Below are 24391 nucleotides of genomic sequence, written 5' to 3' on the forward strand. Positions count from 1 at the left end.
GTTGTGCAATTCCTGAGCCCTGGGTACACTCACAACACTTTGAACCACGCCACAGAATTTTGCTGCAGAATATCTCGATCCCCAAGGGTCACCGTGTACCCAGAGCCCTCACTCCCCATTCGTGCCCCCTCTAGCCCCTGGGAACCCCCATTCTGCTTTCTCACTGTGTTCCGTTACCTAGTCTGGAGGTTTCCTTCAAGTGGAATCTTGTAAGAGATACCTTTGGGTCTGCACCGACTTTTCAGACGGGACAGATTCATTTTTGTACTTTGTGGTCGTTTGAAATAGACTTTTTCTCCTTTGATATTGAAATCATAATGGATTAAAGATTAGGGGGGAAAAAGGAGGCCCCTTCGGTGACAATGGTCTCGGGGTGGAGACCCCTGTTTGTGCCGTGACACCACAGCCTGACGCCAGAGAGGACACGGCTGGTCCTCCCGTGGCCCAAATAGAAACGGGAGATGCAGAAGGCCGGACGGTCACACCACAGAGGGGAGAGCATCCCTCACGACCCAGGGTCAGAAGATGCACAGGCCTCTGGGCCAAATAATGCGCCAAAGCCAGTGCGTTCCCCGGGATGGAGGCCAGACCCGTCCCGGTCCACGGGGAGGTGACCCCCACGGGAGCAGGTGTCAGAGATGCAGGTCATCCCAGGGAGGGACTCGGGCAAGCGAAACCCGAGGGAGGGACCGGTGGTCACCTTCAGACGGGCAGGTTTCTGGTCTAGGGACCGGCAGCCCAGGTGACAATGTGAGGAAGCAGAGGCCCCAGCCGATCCCCAGCGAGAAGTCCTTGTCCTGCAGGGGACCGGCTGGCCCAGTACTGGGAGAGCCCCCAGAGCCCGGGATCGGCCCTTCCCCAGCGCCATGTGGGGCCCCAGGCAGGTTGGTCAGCTCTGCTCCCCTGAGTTCAGTGGGTGGGGGGGCCCTCGGCGGGTGGTGGGATCCCCCAGGAGGAGGGACTCGAGCCCCAGGATGCCAAGATTCATGCCTGCTGGTAGGACAATCCAAAGTCAGGGAGATGGGCTTCCCGACCCAGCTCGTCTTACTAGTGACTCAGGCTGTGCTATTAGCCCCGGTGTCCCCATCTGTGACATGGGGATGTAACGGGCCTTCTAGATGGGTTGGCGCCTTCGCTGAGACATGAGGGGGAATCGTGGCCTGGTGCCTGCAGGACACAAAGGGCCACCTGGAAGGCGGTCCCAGAGTCCCCCAGGGCACAGGATTCCTGAAGCCCGTCCTTGGCCCCTGCCTACTCTCCCCCTTCTGAGAACACTCAGCGTTGTTTGTGGAGGAGGTAGACATGATCGAGGAGGTCAGCAGGGCCCATGTGGAGGAAGGTCAGCGCTGGAGGGACAGACAGACGTGTCCCGTGCCCCCTTCCAGGGCCCAAGCTGTGACACCCTCTGACCTGACCTGGTGTGGACCCTGCTACTGTGGTTTCACTCCCTCCCTCCTTCCCTGATTCAGCCGGGGATCTCAGGTCCCTGCTGTGTGCTGAGCACCATGGCCTCTTCAGTGAGCATGACCCTATGGGGTCCCCCACGTGGCACATGTGCCTGCAAGGAAGCACGAGTCCAGAAGGTCCAGACCACCTGCCCCAGGTCCCAGCTTGTGGAGCCTGAACGGCAAGGTGGCCCCAACCCCCACAGTGGATGAGTGAGGCTGGACCTTCCTCCCTCGCAGCCTTCTCCAAAGTGCAAGGCCTTCTCTCCAGCCTAGGGTGAGCCTGCTGGGCACACAGCGCCCTCCGAACATGCCCTCCCACACATCTGGGTCTGGGCCCCAAGCCCCACCCTCAGCTCCTCTGCCGGATGCAGTGGGAGCCCTCTCCTCTCCCTGGGTCTGCTCCTGGGGTCCCGGCCTGCTGGTCTCAGAAGAGCTTGCAGATTTGCTCCCCATGACCAGCGTGGGATCAGGGACAGGATGGGGGCTGTGGGTTGAGGCCAGGCCTTAGTGAGTGCGGGACAATGCATTTGGTAAAAGAATGACCTGCAGGTTCTGCTGGACTCCTGTAGACTGAGCAACCAGACTGCATACCCACTGGTGTCCCCTGAGCACACAGGACAACAAGGAACAGAAGAGCAGGGACCCGGAGGGACATGCTTGGCCCAGCACTCACCTGCCCTTACGTTTTTGAACCTCACCTATATGGGGGCGGGCATATGTTGTCCCGACCGTACCTAAGGCAGAAGCCTTGTGTGGCAAACACAGGACAGAGCTGCTCAGGGTGACACCGGGATGAGGCGTGGACTCCCCGAATGTCCACGGCACCCTAGAGGCCCGACCCCCAATCCCAGAACCACAGCTTGACGAGCCCATGAGGAACCCATCGCTTCTTTTTATAGCAGGGAACACTGAGGTTTTGTCCAAGGTCACCCAGAACTTCGAGGGCAGAGCCCGTGGCAGGTGGCCTGAGACCTGGCATCTGTCCACAGAGACACGTCCCTGTTGTCACCCAGTCCCGGTACCGAGGCCCCGCGGGGCCTGACATGGATGTCTGGGTCTACCCTGAGCTTTCCAGAGCTGTCTGCTGGGCTCCCGGGAAAACGCTGGCCCTTGCTCCAGACAGAAGGTTCTGCCATCCGGTAAGAAAAGGGAGGTGCATGCCCTCACTGGGCTAGAGGCCCTGCCCCCACCTGCCCTTGGAGATTAAGGTCTGGGGAGCCCTGTCTTCCTGCTCCTTCCAGGGTTCTAAGACCTGCTCGACCACGTAGCCCCTCCTTCCTGGGAGACATTCCTGGGCCTCCTCCGGGATCTCAGGCGGAGGTCACAGCAAGGGATCGAGCGGGAGGATCTGGGCAGTAGGGAGGTTGAGGACGGAGTTTGGAGGCCAGGGCTCCCGGTCCAGCTTGGCCGCTAACCAGAAAAGGATCCCTAGCCATTCCCCCGGGGGTGCCGCCCCATCCCCTTGGTGACGTCAACCCCTCTCCTGGAGTTACCAGTGGGGAGACCGACCACCAGGAAGTTCCTCCTCTTCGGCCCGGAAGAGTCGAGACCAAGTTCACGGACAAATCGAGGGGCGTGTTTCCCTACACACCCATTTGACAGATGGGAAATCTAAGGACAGGCCAAGGGAACGGAGGCTTGCTTATCCGGGGTAGCTGGGGCATAGCCCCTCCACCGCGGGCCTCACTTGGCTGGGTCCTAAGCTGCTGGACGAGCCCGCTGATCCCAGCGAGACCACATGGCTGTCACCAGAAGTCCTCAGTGAACCCCTCCCTGCTCCATTCAGCTCCATGCGAGCAGGAACTAGGTTGGCTCATTGCTCTGAGTCCAAGTCCCCAGAACCTTCCCGCAATGTGGTGGACGTTTACCTTTCTCGAATAAGCAGATGAATTGATATGCGTCAGGTGCTGTCATTGACAGAAACCGCTTCTGTCCTTGTTCCTTTGTGGATGCGTCCATGCCTGCCTTCAGCACCCTGTCTGCTCCCCGCTGTGTGCACGCACCTGGATCCCAAACGCGAGCCCCGGACGCCACCCAGGAGGTGGTACGGCCTCTCCCCCGCAGCCAGCAAGGGGGAGCGCCGTCCTCATGGACCTCCTCACCCTAAGAAGACACGTAAGCCATATTCACCAAGGTTTTTAACCATGGTACACACACACACACACACACACACACACACACACACAGACACTCACACACATAGAGCGAAGGTTAGGGGCGCTGGAGGACCCGCACACGTATGTGTCCTGCACTTCCCGCCGCCCCTGCGCTTTTGTGGGTTTGCTCTGGTTCTTTCGGATCCTCCTCCCGGCTCCCTTTAAGGCGTCAGGTCTCTGCCCGAGTCCCTGGGTCACCCACTCACCTCTCCTGTTAGGAAGACGTGCAAATGCACACCCTGCATTTCCTCCCATCTTCCTCTCGCCTCCCAGACGTCGGTCGTCAGATTTGGGAGTCGAGAACACCTCTTGTGTCTTCCCTCACCTGTCCTTCCACCCAGCGCTTCCCAGGCCGTCCCCGAGGTGGTCCTTGGGCTGGATTCGTCTCCTGGGAGGTGGGGGTCAGCGGACAGAGGGCAGACGGTGCCGGTGGGGGCAGGAGAGGGCCGTGGTCCACAGGCCGAGTGCTGGCTTGTCTGCCAGGGCCCCCGGGCTGGGTGAGCCCCGCCAGCTCTCCTCTTTCTTACCGAGAGGCATCCTTGTCCTGAACGGGCACCAGGGAACCTGAGTGAAGAGACCACTTTGTTTTGAGACGAGGGGCGGAGTGGAAACGGCTGCAGAGGACGTTGGCCTTGGATGGGGAAAGAGAGGCCGGCCACGCACCGCTGTCCCGTTCAGGTCCCCTCTGCCACCTGGGTGCACCTGCAGCAGGAGGGGCTGTTCCCAGCAGGCTGGCAGCGTCCCCCAGGAGCCCCCAGTCCCTCCTCTCTGCCTGAGGACTGTCTCCCGGACGGGAGCCCGTCACAGCTGTCTCTGGGGACCTCTGCTTCCTTACCTTGCCACCCGGGCGGCCGGTCCCCAGACCAGAAACCTGCCCGTCTGAAGACACCACCCTGCCTCCCTCGGGTCTCACTTGCCCGAGTCCCTCCCCGGGACGCCCCGCATCTCTGATGCCTGCTCCCGTGGGGGCCGCCTCCCTTGGACTGGGACGGGTCTGGTCTCCATCCCGGGGAAAGCACTGGCTTTGGTGCAAAATTGGCCCAGAGGCCTGTGAACCTTTCTGGCCCTGGGTCATGAGGGATGCTCTCCCCTCTGTGGTGTGACCGTCCGGCCTTCTGCATCTCCCGGTTTCTGTTTGGGCCACGGGAGGACCAGCCCTGTGCTGGCTGGCGTCAGACTGTGGCATCACAGCACGCACAGGGGTCTCTATCTCTGACACGTGCCCTCTTTTACTGACACAGCCTCTTACATCCTCGTGACATCCCCTCCCCTCCCTGCTGGAAGGGCCGTGTGACCGGTTCTGAGGAAGAGAATATAACCCCAGGTCAAGGGTGACTGGGAGGGACAGGGAGAGTTGTGTAGAGCTACAGGACACAGGGACACATTCTGGTGTCCATCCCTGAGCCTGGCCGGAAGCTGGGGTCCAGGTGCCCTAGGGGTCGGCACACACCAGGGTCTGGGCTGAGCAGGAGGCCATGACCTCAAAGAGACTCCACTCTGCACTCTCCTGTGTTCCGTGCCAGGCTCACCCCTTCCTCATCCTTCCACAGCCACGTGTGCCCACGAGCCTCATGGGATAGCAGGCACGGGATGTGTCTACAGGTGGCTCCCTGATCGCGCCCCTACAAGTACATGCCACAAGGACCCCACTGTGCAGATGGGGAGACTGGGGGGCCCCAGGAGGCACAGGGTCTGTGCAGGGTGCCAGCACTGGTCAGGAGGAAAGCCCAGGTCTGAACCCAGCTCTGTGGCCGCAAAGCCGTGGCACTGGCCACACCAGGCCTCGCGGGGACGTGTCTGGGCTGTGTTGGTGTCACTGTAGGGACAGGGCATGGGGTGGAGGGGAGCCCTTTGCAGCCTGGGAGAGGATCTTGTAGGAGCAGGAAGCCGGGTAAGGGGACCCCAGGAAGTGACCTCACCTCCTTGGTCACAGAGCCCAATTGAACTCAGAACCCGGGTCACGAGGCACCCACGTTCTGGAGACAGCGCCCGACTGGGCTCATTCGTTGGGACACCTTCGCCTGACAAACATGTTCTGTTGTGTGCCCGTGTCACGCGGCTGCCGGCTCAGGGGAACCCGTGGCAGCTACGCTTCCCGACCCTGGAGACAGTGGGTCCGGTCGTGCACAGGACGCCTCAGGTCTCTAGCTCGCAGGGACCCAAAGGTAACACAGGAGAGCCAGAGATTCCAGTCCAGCCCGACACCGCTCTGATGTGACCTGTGCGGCCCCATGTCCCCCACCCGTGTGTGTGTGTGTGTGTGTGTGTGTGTGTGTGTCTGTGGGTGGAGGGTCCACCCGAGCAGGTGCAGGCTGATGAAGGGGTCAGATGCCTGGGGGGCGGGTCAGGCTCACACTCGGTCAAGGCTGGTTGGGAGGGACAGGGTGTGCTGGGGTGGCCCTCTTGTCCCCGATGTTCATCCCGAGCCCTGTAGGTGGATGTCACTGTGTCCCAGGCGCAGGTCTATGCACACTCAGGTCTGTGTCCAATCTGGGAACCACAGGTGGAGAGGGTGGAAGGACACTGAGGATGGCTGGGCACGGCTGTGATGTCTCCGGGATGACCGCGGGTCACTGTCTTTACAGAAATCAACCGATGAAATCGGGAAACGTCTGGCCGAATCCCGATACACCTGCCCTACAGAGTTGTGTGTGTGCCCCGTCACCCAGGAGGGCCACCCTGGACCGAGGGACAGAGTGGCTGCAGGGAGGTCTTGGGAAGCAGAGCCTGGAGGTGTCCTGGGAAGGCCTCCTTCACCGCCCCGGCCCCCCCACAGGGTCCTGGTTCACGGGTCCTGGGATCAGGACCCGGAGCCCCCAGAGCCAGAGCCCAAGGGTGAGAAGGCTGGGGGTGGGAAATGTGTGTTCATGGGACAAGGGCGGTGCTGGGCCACCCAGGGAGGAACCCCCGGGGGCTGGTGTGGGGTCAGGAGCAGACTGAGAGCCTTGGCTGCAGACTGTAGTGGGCAGAGGTCCTGGTGTGGGTCCCTGGCTGCGGCTTCTCGGGGAGGCTCTGGGGTGAGTTGTGTGTCTGCAAAGGCCCCTGGAGAGGCCGTCGATGGGTGGGGGGCGGGGGGGAGCCTTCCCTCCTCTCACCCTGAGGCCTTGGAGCCGCTGCAACCACCACTATGTTTTCTTCTCAAGAGTCCGGGGCAGGAGCAGAAGCCGGTGCGACCCCAGAGCCTGACCCAAGGGCATCCGGGTCCTCGGCGTCTCTGCGGGCAGGGGTGGAGTCTGGAGCGACTCCTGCAGGGGCTGCAGAGCCAGCAGGTGACCTGGGACCTGTGCTGGGACAGCGGGCCCCTGAACAGAGTCAGCTGGTTCCTGCTTCTGCTCCCGACACCGTTCCGGCCACCGCCCTTGTTCCCGTATGGATTCCGGCCACAAATCAGGGGCTCAAAGGCCTTCGAGGGGTGTTTATTGTATTTCTAATGGTTGCTCCAGTCCCAGTCCCCGACCCCTCCACCAGAATGACTCTTCCTCTTCTCCCTTATCCTTTCTCTCCTCTACTTTTTAGCTGGTACATTATTTGTTCATGGTTTGTTTAAAATCCACATTAATCTGCAATAAAAATTTAGTTATTTGACGTTGTGCAATTCCTGAGCACGGGGTACGCTCACGATGCTGTGAACCACGCCACAGAATTTTGCTGCAGAGTATCTCGGTCCCCAAGGGTCACCGTGTACCCAGAGCCCTCACTCCCCATTCGTGCCCCCTCCAGCCCCTGGAACCCCCAGTCTGTTTTCTCTCCGTGTTGCGTTACCTACTCTGGAGGTTTCCTTCCAGTGGAATCTCGCAAGAGATACCTTTGGGTCTGCACCGACTTTTCAGACGGGACCGTTTGAAATAGACTTTTTCTCGTTTGATATTGAAATCACAGTGGATTAAGGATTAGGTGGGAATATGGAGGCCCCTTCGGTGACAATGGGCACGGTCTTGGGGTGGAGACCCCTGTGCGTGCTGTGACACCACAGCCTGAAGCCAGACAGGACATGGCTGGTCCTCCCGTGGCCCAAACAGAAACCAGGAGATGCAGAAGGCCGGACGGTTCCATCACAGAGGGGAGAGAATTCCTCATGACCCAGGGCCAGAACGGTTCCTAGGCTCATGCACCAAATAATGCTCCAAAGCCAGTGCATTCCCTGGGATGCAGGCCAGACCCGTCCCAGTCCAAGGGGAGGCAGCCCCTATGGGAGCAGGCATCAGAGATGCGGGGCGTCCCGGGGAGGGACTCGGGCAAGTGAAACCCAAGGGACGCAGCGCTGGTCACCTTCAGACGGGCAGGTTTCTGGTCTGGGGACCCGCCGCCCAGGTGACAACGTGAGGAAGCACAGGCCCCAGCCGATCCCCAGCGAGAAGTGTGACTGGCTCCCCTCTCTGGGACAACAGAGCGCAGCCCCCATCCGCGGCCACAGGCGCGGACCCTCCTCCAGCAGGGCTCGTCCCAGGACCAGTGGAGAAACTCTGGTGCAGCGTGTGGGGTGAGGTGGGTTTCAGGTGTGTGCTCTTCCTGAATTAGCTTTCCCCGGGGCTGGGTGCTGGCCACTCAGGTCTCTTCCTCTGCATCCTGTGTCCCCACATCAGAATTTCCAAAGCGCCCCAGCCCTGGAACATGGGCCATTTGTGAGTTTTCACTCCCAGCTTCCTCAAGGGATCAACCGTATGCATAAATCTCTCCTGTTTCAAGACACAAGCCGTCAAGTGGAGTGTCTGGGTCAAATTTTATATCATTTGTCAGGTACAAGCCTCGGCTCTCAGCCTCCACGGTCTCCTGGGCCACTGAGAGCCTTGCTTGGGAAAACGGGGGTGCCGAGCCCCCGGGACTATGATCTCCAGGAGGGATCAGGCAGGCGAGCTCTGAGTGGAGTGACCTGGGTACCTGGGGTGACCGGCCCAGCAAGGACCGTCCTGACCCCAGCCCCATACCGGGCCCCACGACGGTGGCGGTTGAGGAAGGCGTGGACACTCGTATGGGTAGTTCCACAGCTGGTGCTGGAGCTGCTCTGGCTCGAACGGGGCTCTAATCCTGGAACTGGCCCCAGGGCTGAAGCTGGAGCTGGCCCCATCTCTGCAGCTGGGGCAAGAGGCGGTGCTGGACGTGGCTCCAGCTCTAGGGAAGGTGCTAGAGCCGCAGGCACCTCCAGAGAGGACCCAGACCTGCTTCTGCAGCCGGATATGGCTCTGGAGCTGAAGCTAGAGCTTCTGCTGTAGACTCTGGCTCTGGCTCTGGCTCCCGAGTGGGTGCTGAAGCGGCTTCAGCTTTGGCCCTGGAACTGTAGCTGGCCCTGCAGCCAGTGCGAGCGACACAGCTGGTGCCAGAGTCCCGGGGGATCCAATCCTGGAACCGCTGCTGGAGCTGTCCATGGTTCTGGAGCTGCTCTGGCTTTGGAGCTGGCTCTCGTCGCCCCTGCTATGCTGGACCCGGTGCCGGGGGCCCTGCTTGCATCGCCGGTCCTGGATGTGGCCCTCCGGCTGGTGGGGAAACCGGCGGGGGAGCTGGTCGGAGCCCCGGCGTTGGCTCCACCTGCGGAACCGGTGTCAGGGAGGACGCCGACTCCAGAGCTGGCGCTGGAGCGGACACGGGCTCCGGCACAGGAGGCGGTGATGGAGCCGGTGCCAGAGCAGGACGTGGCTGGGATGTCGGCGCCAGAGCTGGTTCTTTGTCCGGAGGTCGCATCGGCTCTGCGTCTACCACCGGTGCCCAAGGCAGCTTTCGCTCTGGAGCTGGCGCAGCAGCTGGCACTTGCGGGGGCTTCTGCTCCGGACCCGGTATGAGAATTGTTGCTGTCGCAGGCTCTGGCTCTGAACTCGGTCCTGACTCTAGTTCTGGAGCTGATGCTGGAGACGCTGCTGGAGCCAATGCTGGAGCTGGCTTTTCCTTGCAACCTGGCACCGGCGCTACACGGGGCGCGAGCAGCTTCTCACTCTAACGTGGGCACTGGAACGACCACCGGGGCTGACACAGCAGTTGGCAAGAGAGCGGCCGCCGTCTCTGGAGGCAGCGCTACAGCCGGCATCGAGCCAGGGCTGGCTGGTGGGAGATCACCGACCCTGACCTTGGAGCTAATGCTGGAGCGGCCTCGATCTCGGCAGTTGAACCAGTGCCAGACCTGGAGTTGACTCGAGCTGGCAAGTGGCCTGACCTCTGGCTCTGGAGCCGGTTCTGGCTCTGGTTCTGAGCTGGTGACAGAACCGGCTGTGGCAGTGGCTCAGATGCAGGGGCCTGGGCTCAGACTGACTCTGGGTCTGGAGCTTTGGCGGGAGCTGGCTGGCTGTGCAGGTCTCTCAAGCTCTTGAGCCGGTGCCGGAGCTGACTCTAGGGCGGGATCTGGAGCTGAAGCCACTTCCGGTGCTGACGCTGGCTCTGCAGACGGTTCCAGCCCTAGAGATGCCTGTAGCTCTACTCGTGCTTCCAGAAGCGATGAGAACCAGGTCTAGTTCACTCCTGCCTTGTCCGTTGCTCTGGAATGTACGTCAGTCCGACCCAGTTTCCAGAGCTGGCTGGTGCCGGACCTGGCAAGTCGGTTGACGACAGACCTGCCTCTGTCTCTGCAGCCGGTGATACCGTGGGTGCCTGTGCTGGTTCCAGCCCTTCCGCTGGTCCTGGAGCCGGTGCTGGAGCTGGCTGTGGTTCCGGGGCTCTCACGTGAGCTGATGTTAGAACAACGGCTCTGGACTTGATACTGGATCAGGTGAGAGAGTCGGCCCGCGCTCCGTACCTGCCCCTCTATCTGCTGCTGGGCTTGTGCCGGAAAGGGCTCTAACTCCAGATTCAGTACCAAAGAGCTGGCCCTGAAGGCGGTGCGAGCTTTGGAGCCGGGGACGAGCCGGCACCGTGGTCGGCACTGGTCCCGCAGAGGACGAAAATTGGCCACACGAGCGCCTTCCCACGTGCCTTTGCCAAACCAGAAAACGTTCCAGCGCCGCGCAGAGAAGCCCCGGCCCGAGGATCCACCCCAGGGCGTCTTCCTCACCTGTAGACCGTATGTGTGAATATCAAATACCTTTCTTGTCTTCCCTTCCTTGTCTTCTTATCGTGTAACATAAGATGCATTAATAACGGCTCACTTCACATCATAGGATGTAAGTCACAGGATATCAAAGACAAGCGTGGACGGCCCCTGAGAGCTCAGCATCCTCCTCGGGGAGAGGATTCGTATGGTTTGAACTGTACGTGGGACAGCTGTGCTACGTTAGGAGGGAGGATGACTTTGTCACTCTCTTTATTTGGAGCTTAACCTGGAGAACTTCCACTACCACAGCGCTAAACTGCCTTCCCGTTCCCACTTTACGACTCTCGGTCACTCGCGGGCCTTAGAGACCGAGCGCCACGTAGCGTGCAAAGTGCCTCCCCAGTCCAGGCCTCGCGCTGCGTACTGGTCTCTGAGGGGACCTCCTGGGAATGCCGAGAAGTGCGTGGCTGATGTTTCCTGGCTGAGGACACAGGTGACCCCCCAAGCCCTCTTACCTGGAAGAGGCCACATTGTGGGCTCAGAACTGCCGCTCGTGTGACCGGCCAGAAACACCATCAGCACCCAGACTCCCGAGAGAGAATAGCGGGCCTCCCGACGCGAGGCCTCAGAAAACAAGCCAGAAACGGTCTTTTCAGAACGTGGACTTCCACAAAGGAAGTCAGTACAGAAGATACTGTATTCCCTCTGACAGATATCTCGGGTGAGCAGGGGTTTTTGCCTCCTGGTCCTTACCCGTTAGTACACATGCTTGACATGCTCTGTTTCTGGTACAGTCGTCTGCTTTAATGCTAAATATTCTCACTCTACAGTCGGGACAGAGGAGAGGAAATTATGGCATACGCATGCCAGAGGCAGCCACCACCTGGAAGATTATCATTACTATTTTGATTTCTAGTTGTCCCTTGTGAGGCGTGTCCTCTGAACGGACCCGCCCCTAGGCACACAGCGGTCCGAACGAGGATATCCAAGACCAAAGAGCTCCCATCCGGATCCTGATGAGCTTCCAGAGAATTTCTGTGTGTTTGTGTGAGGGAGAAACACAGAAGAAGAGGGAAAGCGACACGACTTCGTGGTTTTCGAGCTGCTGGAAAATCCGATCGCCACTGAGTACAGAAAACCCTTGACAGAATCCAAGACCATTTCGTGATACGAACGCTCAAAGCAGAAACAGAAAGGAACTTCCTGAGCCCTCCTACAGGCCACCTGCGAACCAGCCACAGCTCCCGTCACCCGGAACGGAGAAAAGACTGGAAGCCTTGGCCCTGAGGTCAGGAGCAAGACGGACGAGGCCCAAGCCCCGGCTGCAGCCCACCCTGTCCCGGAGGTCTCGGCCGTGTCGACGAGGCAACAAAGGGGGATAACAGACATCTAGGTCTGAGGGAATGAAGGAAAGCCGTCTCTACTTGCAAACCACATGACTGGGTATACAGGAAATCGTACAGAATACACAGAAAAGCTTCCAGAAGTAATAAAATAGTTCAGCAAGGCTGCAGGATACAAGCACAGTACCAAGAAAGAAATTGTACGAGACAGTAAACTGGTGCAGCCAATGCGGAAAGCATCATGGAAGCTCCTCAAGACATCGAACATAGAAACACCATGTAACCCGGCAATTCCACTTTCGGGTATTTATAGGAAGAAAACGAAACACTCACGCCAAAAGATATCTTACCCCCGCCCCCCAGCATTACTTACAGAGTCAAGACGTGGAAGGAACCCAAGCGTCCACGATGGATGGACGGAAAAAGAGGATGTGGGAGTGTGCGCACACAGAAACGTACGTATCATAGAATACTAGTCAGTCATAAACAAGGAGGAAACCCGTTTGTGACAACACAGACGAGGATATTATGCTAAGTGAAATAACTCTGACAGAGAAAAACAAATATCATATCTCCTTTGTAAGTGGGATCTTAAAAACAGAGCTCAAAGAACTCACAGATCGAGCGATCACACTGGTGGTTGCCAGAGGCAGGGGCTAAGGGATGAGCGAACCGGGCAAGGTGGTCGAAAGGTACAATCTGCCAGTGATAAAATAAATAAGTCTAGGGACGTGATGTGCAGCGTGGTCACTATAGTTAATACTGCATTTCACGTGTGGAAACTGCAAAGGGGTAAATCTGAAGTCTCTGTAACAAGAAAACATATGCAACTACGTGTGCAGATGGACGTTAACAGGACCTGCTGTGTGATCACTCGGCCATACACACAGCTACCCAATCATCGAGGTATATACGGAATTGACTGAATGCCACGCGTCAGATAAACAAAATCAGGGTGCCCGGGGGGGCCAGTCAGTTAAGTGGCTGACTTGAGCTCAGCTCATGATCTCACAGTTCGTTGGTTCAAGCCCGCATCTGGCTCTGTGCTGATGGCTCAGAGCTGGAGCTGCTTCAGATTCCGTGTCTCCCTCTCTCTCTGCCCCTCCCCCACTTGCACTCTGTCTTTCTCTCTCCTTCTCAAAAAGAAACACTACAAGGAGGTGAACTGAGAGACAGCATCACGAAAGCTAGAAGGCACCCTACTGAATGGGACAATGAATCGGCTCAGGACATATATCCTAAGAGACTTGCATGTGGAATGCATATTAAATCTTACAACTCAATAGGAAGAAACTGCGCATCCAATTTAAAAATGGGAAATTCAGGGGCGCCTGGGTGGCTCAGTCGGTTGAGCGTCCCACTTCGGCCCAGGTCATGATCTCACAGCTCGTGAGTTCGAGCCCCGCGTCGGGCTCTGTGCTGACCGCTCAGAGCCTGGAGCCTGCTGTTGCTTCTGTGTCTCCCTCTCTCTCTGCCCCTAACCCACTCACATTCTGTCTCTGGCTCTCTCAATAATAAATAAACATTAAAAAAAAATTAAGATAAAATGGGAAATGCAGCTGAGGAGACATTTCTCGAGAAACGATAAACAAGTGACCAACAGTGTTCCACATCGTTCTTTAGGATGGAAATCCAATCAAAGCCACAATGAGATACAAGTGCACATCCACCAGGATGGCTGTCATTAAACAGATGGATATTAAGAAGTGTTGGCAAGGATCCGTAAAAGTTGGGGTCCTCCTCCTTTGCTGGCAGAAATATAAAGTGATGTAGCCCTTTGGGAGACAGTGTGGCCATTTTTCGAAACGTAAACACGGAGTATCCGTATGATCCAGGGATGAAAACCTGTGAAAAGCCTGACCGTGAACATTCACAGCATTGCCACTCACACTTGCCCAAAGGTAGAAACACCCCCAATGTCCATCGACTGCTGAGTGGATACAGAACACGGCCTATCTACACAATAAAAATGATTTGAAGAACATTATTGGGCTTGAGACCGACTGAAATCCCGGTCCATGCCGCACTCATGGGGAACCTTGACAACATCAGCTGCATTAAAGGAGCCTTCGGAAACCAGCACATCTGTGTTATTCTGTGTATAGAAAAGGCCCAACACAGCTCCCTAGCTACAGCTGGGCACCTGCTACCAGGTCATTACAGGAAAAATGACCTCAGGTGTGCCCCTGCCCCCGGGCCCCGAGGGGGTCAAGGGCAGTGGTGGTGGACGGTGACCCCCTTGGTGCTGAGGATCCGCCTTCTCACCTGCTGGATGACAGGGGTCCCCGATCCTCCACGGAGGGACGGAGGTCTCCAGCCGGTCCCTTCGTACACAAACAAGGACAGTGCAAGACAAAGGCCCGGGGACAGGCAAAGGATCCCCGGTCCCCCAGGGCGGCTGGGCAGTCGAAGGGCACCCAGACCTGCCCCGGCACCAGAAAGTCCTAAGTGGACTCTGGGCACCGGTTGAATCCCGTGCAAGGGCTGCAAAGTGTGGGCGGGCACGGGTCGCCCTGCAACCGTTTGTGCACACCCAGTGCGCACGACGAGGTCCCACAGCGGCTGGAGGAACCCTTCCAACACCCCCACGGACGTGCGCCCCGCGGGACCAGGAGGGGCGGAGTCTCCGGGGCGGGGTGCGCCCTCCCGACCGGGTCCAAGGACGCGGCTGGGTCTCCGGACTCAGCTAAGTGAGGACGAGGCCCGCGACCTGAGCCCCAGCCTCCCTTCCCCTGCCTCAGGCGTGCGTCTCCTCCCCTGCCCTGGTTGGAGGGCCCCAGTCCTGCCCCAGTGTCCCCATCCCTGCCTCCTGCTACCCTCCAGCCCTGCTGAGAGCCCACACTGCCCCCAGGCTGGGTGAGCGATGTGGTTCCACCTCAGGCCCTCAGGGACAGTTGGGAAACAAGCCAGGAAAGGTGGGCACTGGCCCAGGGCCGCTGTAGGAAACACCTGTGCGCTCACTCCTCTGTCCCGGCTGTTCCTGGCCATGTGAAATTCTGGAACGGAAGGTTGGGCCAGTTTCAGGTGGAATATAAAATGTAGACGCTGCGGGGAGGGCTGAGACCCAAGAAACACAGCAGGTTTCCGGGGGAGATGTGCGTCCCCCAACATCCCCGCCCCTGCCAGGCGGCCCTGCCGCCCCAGACCCTGCACGCCAGCCACGGTGTCTCCCGCCGGGGTGCTGGCCGGGGTCCAGCGTCTGCCATGACCCTAATTGTAGAGGATCTTGTTTCAGGAAATCTACAACAGGGTGTTCTGCAGACATCGTGTGTGATACCTTGTTCCAGGTACTGGCATATTTCCGACAGGATGTTAGAAATGAGAAAAAGAACAGTGATGTGCCCGGGGACATCCCATAATCCCACCGCTGACCTCCACCTCCCCTGGCTCCCAGGTGGGTCTTGGGCGTTTGAGTCGGCATCAAACTGGGAAAAGGGTGCTTGGCTTTCCGCGGCATCGCCCTCGGACGCCCCAGTGTCGTGGCTCCAGGGACTGACCGGCTAGAGGTCACCTGCTTAGCCCACACGCGTGTCCAGACGGGCAGGCTGCAGGCCCTGGGCTCTTCTCCCTGCCCTCCGCGTCCGCTCTGTGCTGCCCCTGCCCCTCGCCTGGGGGCCGTGTGGACTCCGCTCCCTCCCGCTACTCCCTCTGCCGCAGGCCGGCGGCCACCACGTCCCCAGCCGGAGAGGGAGGGCAGACGAGAACACCCGCAAGCGATGTATTTCTGGCGTCTGTGCCCGTCTCGAGCGGCACCCGCTCAGGTCAGCTCCATGCGCACACACCCCGTCCCGTCCCCAGCTGGATTCTCAGCCCTCAAACTGTGCCGGGTGAGGAATAACACTTCACATATCGCTGACTCACTGGGACCGTCCCAGAGCCGCATGACGCGGGCCCCGCTGTTGACAGCGACAGATGGGAGCCGCAGCCCGGTGTCCGTTCACTCATCCCCGCACGCGTCAGCACCCGTGTCTGTCTGCTGCTGTGTGCAGGCACCCGCACACGATGGTGAAGCCCAGACACCACCCCGCCCTCGAGCTCACAGCCTCAGCGGTGGGACGGCGTCTCCCCCACGGTCAGCAGCTGGGGGCCACAGAGGCAGAGCATCCCCACCCTCCCCAACCTGCAGTGACCCCCGACTCCTGGCCCGATATCCGGCGCCCTGCGTGAGCTGGCCCAGACGCCCACCCCCGTGGGCACCCCTCACCCCACTCTGGCCTCCCTAGGGCCTTCCTCCCCCAGGGAGCCCACGGAGCCCCGGCCCCTCAGAGGCCCCTTCTGCCACCGCCCCTCCCATGGCCCCCACCCAGGACGTCCTCATCTCCAGGGTTGGAGCCTCCTCAGGCTCCCGTGCGAGCTCAGGCTTTGGGTCGGATTGTCTGTGAGGCAAACCCATAATAGGGCCATGTCCCAGCCCTGTGACCCTCAAGCTCACGTGGTGGGTGTCAGAGCCTCCTTTTCTTCGTTGAAAATAGGGTCTGTGACTCCCATCTCAGGAAGGTGAGCAAGAGGCACGGGGGTCACCTTGCTGGGGGAGCCCCAACCCAGGACAAGACCTGTGATGGTCAGGGCAGGGCTCCATGAGGGTGAAGACTGAGTCTCTTGTTCCCGTTCAAGGCTGGACTTGGTCACTCAGAGCTGAGTGCCCTTGATCCCGGGGCCGCAGTTCATGTATAAGAAGGGGTGAAGTCAGTGAGCACCCCGGGGAGTCCCTAGCAACTCTAACCACCCCCAACACTCAGACATCCCCACGATGTGCCCCCTCCTTCCTGGGTTCCCTCCCACCCCTCTTACCCGGCCAGGGCTGCAGCCAGGGACAGGCTGCCCCTTGTGTCCCCGGTTCTGGCAGGAAGACCGTGGGAGGAGGTGGAGAGAAGGAGGGGGAGGCGGGAGGTGACAGGCCGATCCTCTCCTTGCCCGTACTTGGTGTCCACCGTCTCCTCCAGACCCCCTGCCCCTGCCGTGCACCCAGCTGGACCCTGGGGGGGAGCGTGGGGCCTTTGACAGCTGGGACGCTATAGGTACATTCGGCGACCCTCGTGTACCCGTGTGTCCAACCCACCAGGCCCTCAAGTCTGCAGCCCACTGGCTGGGGTGAGGCTGATCCGAGGGCTCACAGGATTTGAGGTTACAGGGCAGCGGTCTGGAGGCAGGGTGCACACGGAATCAGAGGCACGGAGCCCCCCGGGGAGGGCACACGGCCGTGCCAGGCCGAGGACACGAGACCCAGTTGCCCTTTACTAGGGAGGCCTGTGTGCGTGGCACATCTCCTCTCCATCCACCCAGGAGGAGAGCCTGGGCCCTGTCCACGCTGATGTCACTCCACGCTCAACCTCAGGGCCAGGTGGGAGACTGAGGCCAGGGACCGGCCCAGGATACGTGAGGTGGGCAGAGTCAAGCAGTGGGGGTCTCCGTCCTAGGCCAAACTCAGGCCTCCCCTGGGGTTCGCCCTGGGAATGAGACCCCTGAGATCCCGTCGGATCCCTATCAACCCCATACAAGGTGGGGCTGTTATATCTGGATATCCCCACACCGTACAGGCAAGCACACGCACACACACACACACACACACACACACACACACGCACACTGACCACCCGGCAGTGGCTCAAGGGTAGTACACCCTGGAGGCGGGAGGTGACACCGGGGCAAGTAGAAGGGGAGTGGAGGCAGCTCTGCCAAGGGGCAGGGGCGCCCAGTGGCCTAGCTGCACGATCAGGCCTCATACGTGGGGTGGGGAGACGTGCCAGCCTGATGGCCAGCGGGGTCTCCAGGGTATCCAGGGGGGCTGCCTGGGCTGAGCACTTCCCCGGGGCACCCGAAGAAGACGGGGTTTGGGGTCCTGTGTCCACCACCAGCCTGGAGCTAGAAGGACACACCCCCCTACTGGGAGGGGGCTACGGGACAAGCCTCAGCTTACTCCTATGTAAATTGGGCTGCATAGACATGGTGTCCCAAGGGTCCCACAGGCTTGTCTGCTGGCCCTGGACCTCCACCCCTGCCCCAAGATGCTCCTGGTCCTGGGAAAATGCTTTCTCCTCCCTCAAGGTCCTTCCGAGCGGAGGGCAGCCTGGGGGCTTGGAGGACCGAGGACCTGGGTGGGCAGCATGTGCCCGAGCAGCGGACACTGGTGTGGGAACCGAGGTCAAGACCCTCCTTGTCGGAGCCCCGGGGCCTCATTAGGAAGGGCTTCCAGAGGTAGTGCCTTGGCTGGGGTGAGGAAGCCTTAGGAATGAATGGGGCACCGGGACTGGAGAGGTGGAACGGCGGACAAGGGAGGCTTCTGAAGTCCTCACATTGCCCCTGTAGCCCGCAGGTCCTGCCCCTGTGTCCCCCTAGGGCCAGGGAGGGCTGCTGCCTTGACTACATCCAAACAGAGGTGTGTGTTTCGTTTTCTGGTTTCCAAGCCTGGGACTGTCATGCCGGGGCTGACCACCAGGCGGCAGGCTGTGTCCACTGTGCTCAGTGCAGCCTCTGGAGCGGGAAGGGACGCTCATGGGTCAGGCTGGGCGTCCCTGCCTCCAACCCAACATGTACCTCTTACTATTAGTCTGCATGTCCACAGCGTGAGCTGCTCAGAGGCAGGTAGGGACTCTGAGATCCTCTCTGGATGCATTCAGCTCCTGTGCCTCTCACCCCGAGCAGGGGCTGTTGGGCCCGGGAGCCAGAGTCAAAGGTCCCGTGAGGTCCCAGCCCTCCAGGAGCTCACAGCCCACAGGGGGAGGTGCACAAGGCACAAGAGCGAATCTGTGTGAAAGGAAAGACCAACACTGTCGGGAAATGAAGCAGGGTGAAGGAGGTCGGCCAGGGGCCCCTGGGTTGAGGGGGGGGGGTCTCACAGGCCTCCAGGGTGGCCCTGATGCTGGGACCCAGAAGGACAAGAGGAGCCAGTCCCGCACATGTCTGCAAGCAGTGTGCTGCGGGGACGAGCAAAGCTGCAGAGATTCGGAGGCACAGAGGGTTTGACCAGAGAGGAGCTGAGGAGGAGCCAGTGTGACCGGAGAGAGCTCGGGAGGGAGGAGGGCGGGCCCAGCCCCCAGCCTGGAGGATGGGCTGTTGTCTGTCCTGGGGGACACATTCACCTTCCTTGGACCACCTCATACTTTCTGTACCAGTCTCCCGGCTCAGCTCGGCTGGGAGCCTCAGCCCCACGGTCACCCAGGAGGCCCCGGCTGCAGCCTCAGCTGAGGCTCCACTGGGGCAGGGTCCGCCTCCAAGACCGCGAATGGGCACGTGCTCTTGGCAGGATTCGGCTGGGACTGGGGGGTCTCAGGCCTTCTGTGTCTCAGCCCGGACCCTCTGTCGGTTCTTGGCACTGGGCCTCCTGGGGCAGCTTATATTTTCTGCTCTTGCTTCGTCAGAGAGAGAGACACACACAGACACAACACTGACACAGAGACAGAGAATGGACCCGGGAGAAAAGGAACGTGGAGACACCACAGGCTTTCATGAACCAGCTTGAAAGCGACACCCATCGTTATATTCTCTCCCTCAGAACCGGTCACACGGACCTTCCAGCGGGGGGGGGGGGGGGGGGGAATGTCACGAGGATAAAAGAGGCTGTGTCAGTAAAAGAGGGCACGTGTCAGAGATAGAGACCCCTGTGCGTGCTGTGACGCCACAGTCTGACGCCAGCCAGGACAGGGCTGGTCCTCCCGTGGCCCAAACAGAAACCGGGAGATGCAGAAGGACGGACGGTCACACCACAGAGGGGAGAGCATCCCTCACGACCCAGGGCCAGAACGGTTCACAGGCCTCTGGGCCAAATATAGCACGGAAGCCAGTGCTTTCCCCAGGATGGAGACCAGACCCGTCCCAGTCCAAGGGAGGCGGCCCCCATGGGAGCAGGCATCAGAGATGCGGGGCGTCCCGGGGAGGGACTCGGGCAAGTGAGACCCGAGGGAGGCAGCGGTGGTCTCTTCAGACGGGCAGGTTTCTGGTCTGGGGACCAGCCCCCCAGGTGACAAGGTAAGGAAGCAGAGGTCCCCAGAGACAGCTGTGACGGGCTCCCGTCTCTGGGAGAGAGTCCTCAGGCAGAGAGGAGGGACCGGGGGCTCCAAGGGACACGGCCAGCCTGCCGGGAACCAGCCCCTCCGGCTACAGGTGCACTCAGGTGCCAGAGGGGCCTGAACGGGACAGCGGTGCGTGGCAGGCCTCGCTTTCCCCATCCAAGGCCAACGTCTTCTGCAGCCCTTGCCACACTGCCCCTCGTCTCAAAGCAAAGTGGTCTCTTCACTCAGGTTCCCTGGTGCACGTTCAGGACAAGGACGCCCCTCGGGAAGAAAGAGGAGAGCCGGCGGGGCTCACCCAGCCCGGGGGCCCTGGCAGACAAGCCGGCACACAGCGAGTGGGCCACGGCCCTCTCCTGCCCCCACCGGCACCGTCTGCCCTCTGTCCCCTGACCTCCACCTCCCAGGAGACGAATCCAGCCCGAGGACCACCTCGGGGCTGGCCTGGGAAGACCTGGGTGGAAGGACAGGTGAGGGAAGACACAAGGGGTGTTCTCGACTGCGAAATCTGATGACCCATGTCTGGGAGGAGAGAGGAAGATGGGAAGAAATGCAGGGTGTGCATTTGCACGTCCTCCTAATAGTAGAGGTGGGTGGGTGACCCAGGGACTCGGGTGGAGACCTGTCGCCTTCAAGGGAGCCGGGAGGTGGATCCAAGAGAACCAGATGAAACCCACAAAAGCACAGGGGCGGCGGGAGGTGCAGGAGACATACGTGTGCGGGTCCTCCAGGGCCCCTACCCTTCGCTCTGTGTGTGTGTGCGTGTGCGTGTGTGTGTGTGTGTGTGTGTGTGCGTGTGATTGAGTATAATGGTTAAAAACCTTGGTGAATATGGCTTACGTGTCTTCTTAGGATGAGGAGGGCCATGGGGACGGCGCTCCCCCTTGCTGGCTGTGGCCCAACACCCCTGGGTGGGGTCCGGGGCTCGCGTTTGGGATCCAGGTGCGTGCACACAGCAGGGAGCAGACAGGGTGCTGAGGGCAGGCATGGACGCATCCACAAAGGAACAAGGACAGAAGCGGTTTCTGTCAATGACAGCACCTGACGCATATCAATTCATCTGCTTATTCGAGAAAGGTAAACGTCCACTACATTGCGGGAAGGTTCTGGGGACTTGGACTCAGAGCAATGAGCCAACCTAGTTCCTGCTCGCATGGAGCTGAATGGAGCAGGGAGGGGTTCACTGAGGACTTCTGGTGACAGCCATGTGGTCTCGCTGGGATCAGCGGGCTCGTCCAGCAGCTTAGGACCCAGGCAAGTGAGGCCCGCGGTGGAGGGGCTATGCCCCAGCTACCCCGGATAAGCAAGCCTCCGTTCCCTTGGCCTGTCCTTAGATTTCCCATCTGTCAAATGGGTGTGCAGGGAAACACACCCCTCGATTTGTCCGTGAATTTGGTCTCGACTCTTCCGGGCAGATGAGGAAGAACTTCCTGGTGGTCGGTCTCCCCACTGGTAACTCCAGGAGAGGGGTTGACGTCACCAAGGGGATGGGGCGGCACCCCCGGGGGAATGGCTAGGGATCCTTTTCTGGTTAGCGGCCAAGCTGGACCGGGAGCCCTGGCCTCCAAACTCCGTCCTCAACCTCCCTTCCGCCCAGATCCTCCCGCTCGATCCCTTGCTGTGACCTCCGCCTGAGATCCCGGAGGAGGCCTGGGAATGTCTCCCAGGAAGGAGGGGCTACGTGGTCGAGCAGGTCTTAGAACCCTGGAAGGAGCAGGAAGACAGGGCTCCCCAGACCTTAATCTCCAAGAGCAGGTGGGGGCAGGGCCTCTAGCCCAGTGAGGGCATGCACCTCCCTTTTCTTACTGGAGGGCAGAACCTTCTGTCTGGAGCAAGGGCCAGCGTTTTCCCGGGAGCCCAGCAGACGGCTCTGGAAAGCTCAGGGTAGACCCAGACATCCATGGCAGCCCCCACGGGGCCTCTGTACCGGGACTGGGAGACAACAGGAGACGTGTCTCTGTGGACAGATGCCAGGTCTCAGGCCACCTGCCACGGGCTCTGCCCTCGAAGTTCTGGGTGACCTTGGACAAAACCTCAGTGTTCCCTGCCATAAAAAGAAGTGATGGGTTCCTCATGGGCTCGTCAAGCTGTGCTTCTGGGATTGGGGCTCGGGCCTCTAGGGGGCCGTGGACGTTCGGGGAGTCCACGCCTCATCCCGGTGTCACCCTGAGCAGCTCTGTCCTGTGTTTGCCACACAGGGCTTCTGCCTTAGGTACTGTCGGGACAGCATACGCCCGCCCTCATATAGGTGAGGTTTAAAACCGTAAGGGCAGGTGAGCGCTGGGCCTAGCCTGTCCCTCCGGGTCCATGCTCCTCTGTTCCTTGTTGTCCTGTGCGCTCAGGGGAGACCAGTGGGTATGCAGTCTGGTTGCTCAGTCTACAGGAGTCCAGCTGAATCTACAGGTCATTCTTTTACCAAATCCCATCGTCCCGCACTCGCTACGTCCAGGCCTCGACCCACAGCCCCCATCCTGTCCCTGAACCCACGCGGTCATGGGGAGCAAATCTGCAAGCTCTTCTGACACCAGCAGGCCCGGACCGGAGGGGTAGACCCAGGGAGAGGACAGGGCTCCCCCTTCATCCGGCAGAGGAGCTGAGGGTGGGGCAAGGGGCCCAGACCAGATGTGAAGGAGGGCATGTTCGGAGGGCCCTGTGTGCCCAGCAGGCTCACCCTGGGCTGGAGAGAAGGCCTTGCACTTTGGAGAAGGCTGGGAGGGAGGAAGGTCCAGCCTCCCTCGTCTACTGTGGGGTTGGGCCGCCTTGCCGTTCAGGCTCCACAGGCTGGGACCTGGGGCAGGTGGTCTGGACCTTCTGGACTCGTGCTTCCTTACAGGCACATGTGCAGAGGCCTCCCTCCCAGACTCGCCAGAGGGGACACAGCACAGGAAGATTCAGACCCTGCAAAGGAAGAGGTCACGTGGGGGACCCCGTAGGGTCGTGCTCACGGAACAGATTATGGTGCTCAGCACACAGCAGGGACCTGAGTTCCCAGCTGAATTAGGGAAGGAGGAAGGGAAGGAGGGAGGGAGGGAAACCATAGAAGCAGGGTCCACACCAGGTCAGGTCACAGGTCTGGTCAGAGGGTGTCACAACTCGGGCCCTGGAAGGGGGCACGGGACACGTCCTTCTGTCCCTCCAGCGCTGATCTTCCTCCACGTGGGACCTGCTGACCTCCTGGATCGTCTCCACCTCCTTCGCAACCAACCCTGAGTGTTCCCAGAAGGGGGACAGCAGGCATGGGCCAAAGAGAGGCTACCGGAATCCTGTGCCCCGGGGGACTCTGGGAAAGCCTTCCAGGTGGCCCTTTATGTCCTCCAGGCACCAGGCCACGATTCCACCTCATCTCTCAGGGAATGCGCCAACCCATCTAGAAAGCCCGTTACGTCCCCATGTCACAGATGGGGACACCGGGGCTAATAGCACAGCCTGGGTCACTAATAAGATGACTTGGGTCAGGAAGCCCATCTCCTTGACTTTGGATTGTCCTACCCGCAGGCGTGCATCTTGGCGTCCTGGGGCTAGGGGTCCCTCTTCCTGAGAACCCCACCACCTGCCGAGGGCCCCCCCCGAACTCAGGGGAGTAGAGCTGACCAACCTGCCTGTGGCCCCACATGGGGCTAGGGAAGGGCCGACTCTGGGCTCTGGGGGCTCTCCCAGTATTGGGCCAGCTGGTCCCCTGCAGGACAAGGACTTCTCGCTGCGGATTGGCTGGGGCCTCTGCTTCCTCACGTGGACACCTAGGCTGCCAGTCCCCAGACCAGAAACCTGCACGTCTGAAGGTGACCAGCGCTGCCTCCCTCGGGTCTCACTTATCCGAGTCCCTCCCCGGGACGTCCCGCATCTCTGAGGCCTGCTCCCACAGGGGTCGCCTCCCGTTGGACTGGGACGGGTCTGGCCTCCATCCCGGGGAACGCACTGATTTGGAGCATTATTTGGCCCAGAGGCCTGTAAACCCTCTGGCCCTGGGTCTTGAGGGATGCTCTCCGCACTGTGGTGTGACCGTCCAACCTTCTGCATCTCCCGGTTTCTGTTTGGGCCACAGGAGGACCAGCCGTGTCCTGTCTGGCTTCAGGCTGTGGTGTCACAGCACGCACAGGGGTCTCCACCCCAAGACCGTGCCCATTGTCACCGAAGGGGCCTCCATATTCCCACCTAATCCTTAGTCCATTATGATTTCAATATCAAACGAGAAAAAGTCTATTTCAAACAGCCACAAAGTACAAAAATGAATCTGTCCCGTCTGAAAAGTCGGTGCGGACCCAAAGGTATCTCTTGCGAGATTCCACTTGAAGGAAACCTCCAGAGTAGGTAACGGAACACGGAGAGAAAACAGACTGGGGGTTCCCAGGGGCTAGAGGGGGCACGAATGGGGACTGAGGGCTCCGGGTACACGGTGACCCTTGGGGACCGAGATTTTCTGCAGGAAAATTCTGTGCCGTGGTTCACAGCATCGTGAGCGTACCCCGTGCTCAGGAATTGCACAACG

General features: G+C 60.1%; 1 long non-coding RNA gene across 1 annotated transcript; it reads left to right on the forward strand.

Annotated features, from left to right (window-relative positions):
• Positions 1-5653: 5653 nt before the first annotated feature.
• Positions 5654-7181, forward strand: LOC128312071 (uncharacterized). The gene is made up of 3 exons (XR_008290866.1): positions 5654-5769; positions 6190-6439; positions 6748-7181. It is a non-coding gene; the product is annotated as an uncharacterized LOC128312071 (long non-coding RNA).
• Positions 7182-24391: the final 17210 nt, after the last annotated feature.

Source organism: Acinonyx jubatus, chromosome D4 (assembly GCF_027475565.1).
Source record: "Acinonyx jubatus isolate Ajub_Pintada_27869175 chromosome D4, VMU_Ajub_asm_v1.0, whole genome shotgun sequence".
NCBI classification, from domain to species: domain Eukaryota; kingdom Metazoa; phylum Chordata; class Mammalia; order Carnivora; family Felidae; genus Acinonyx; species Acinonyx jubatus.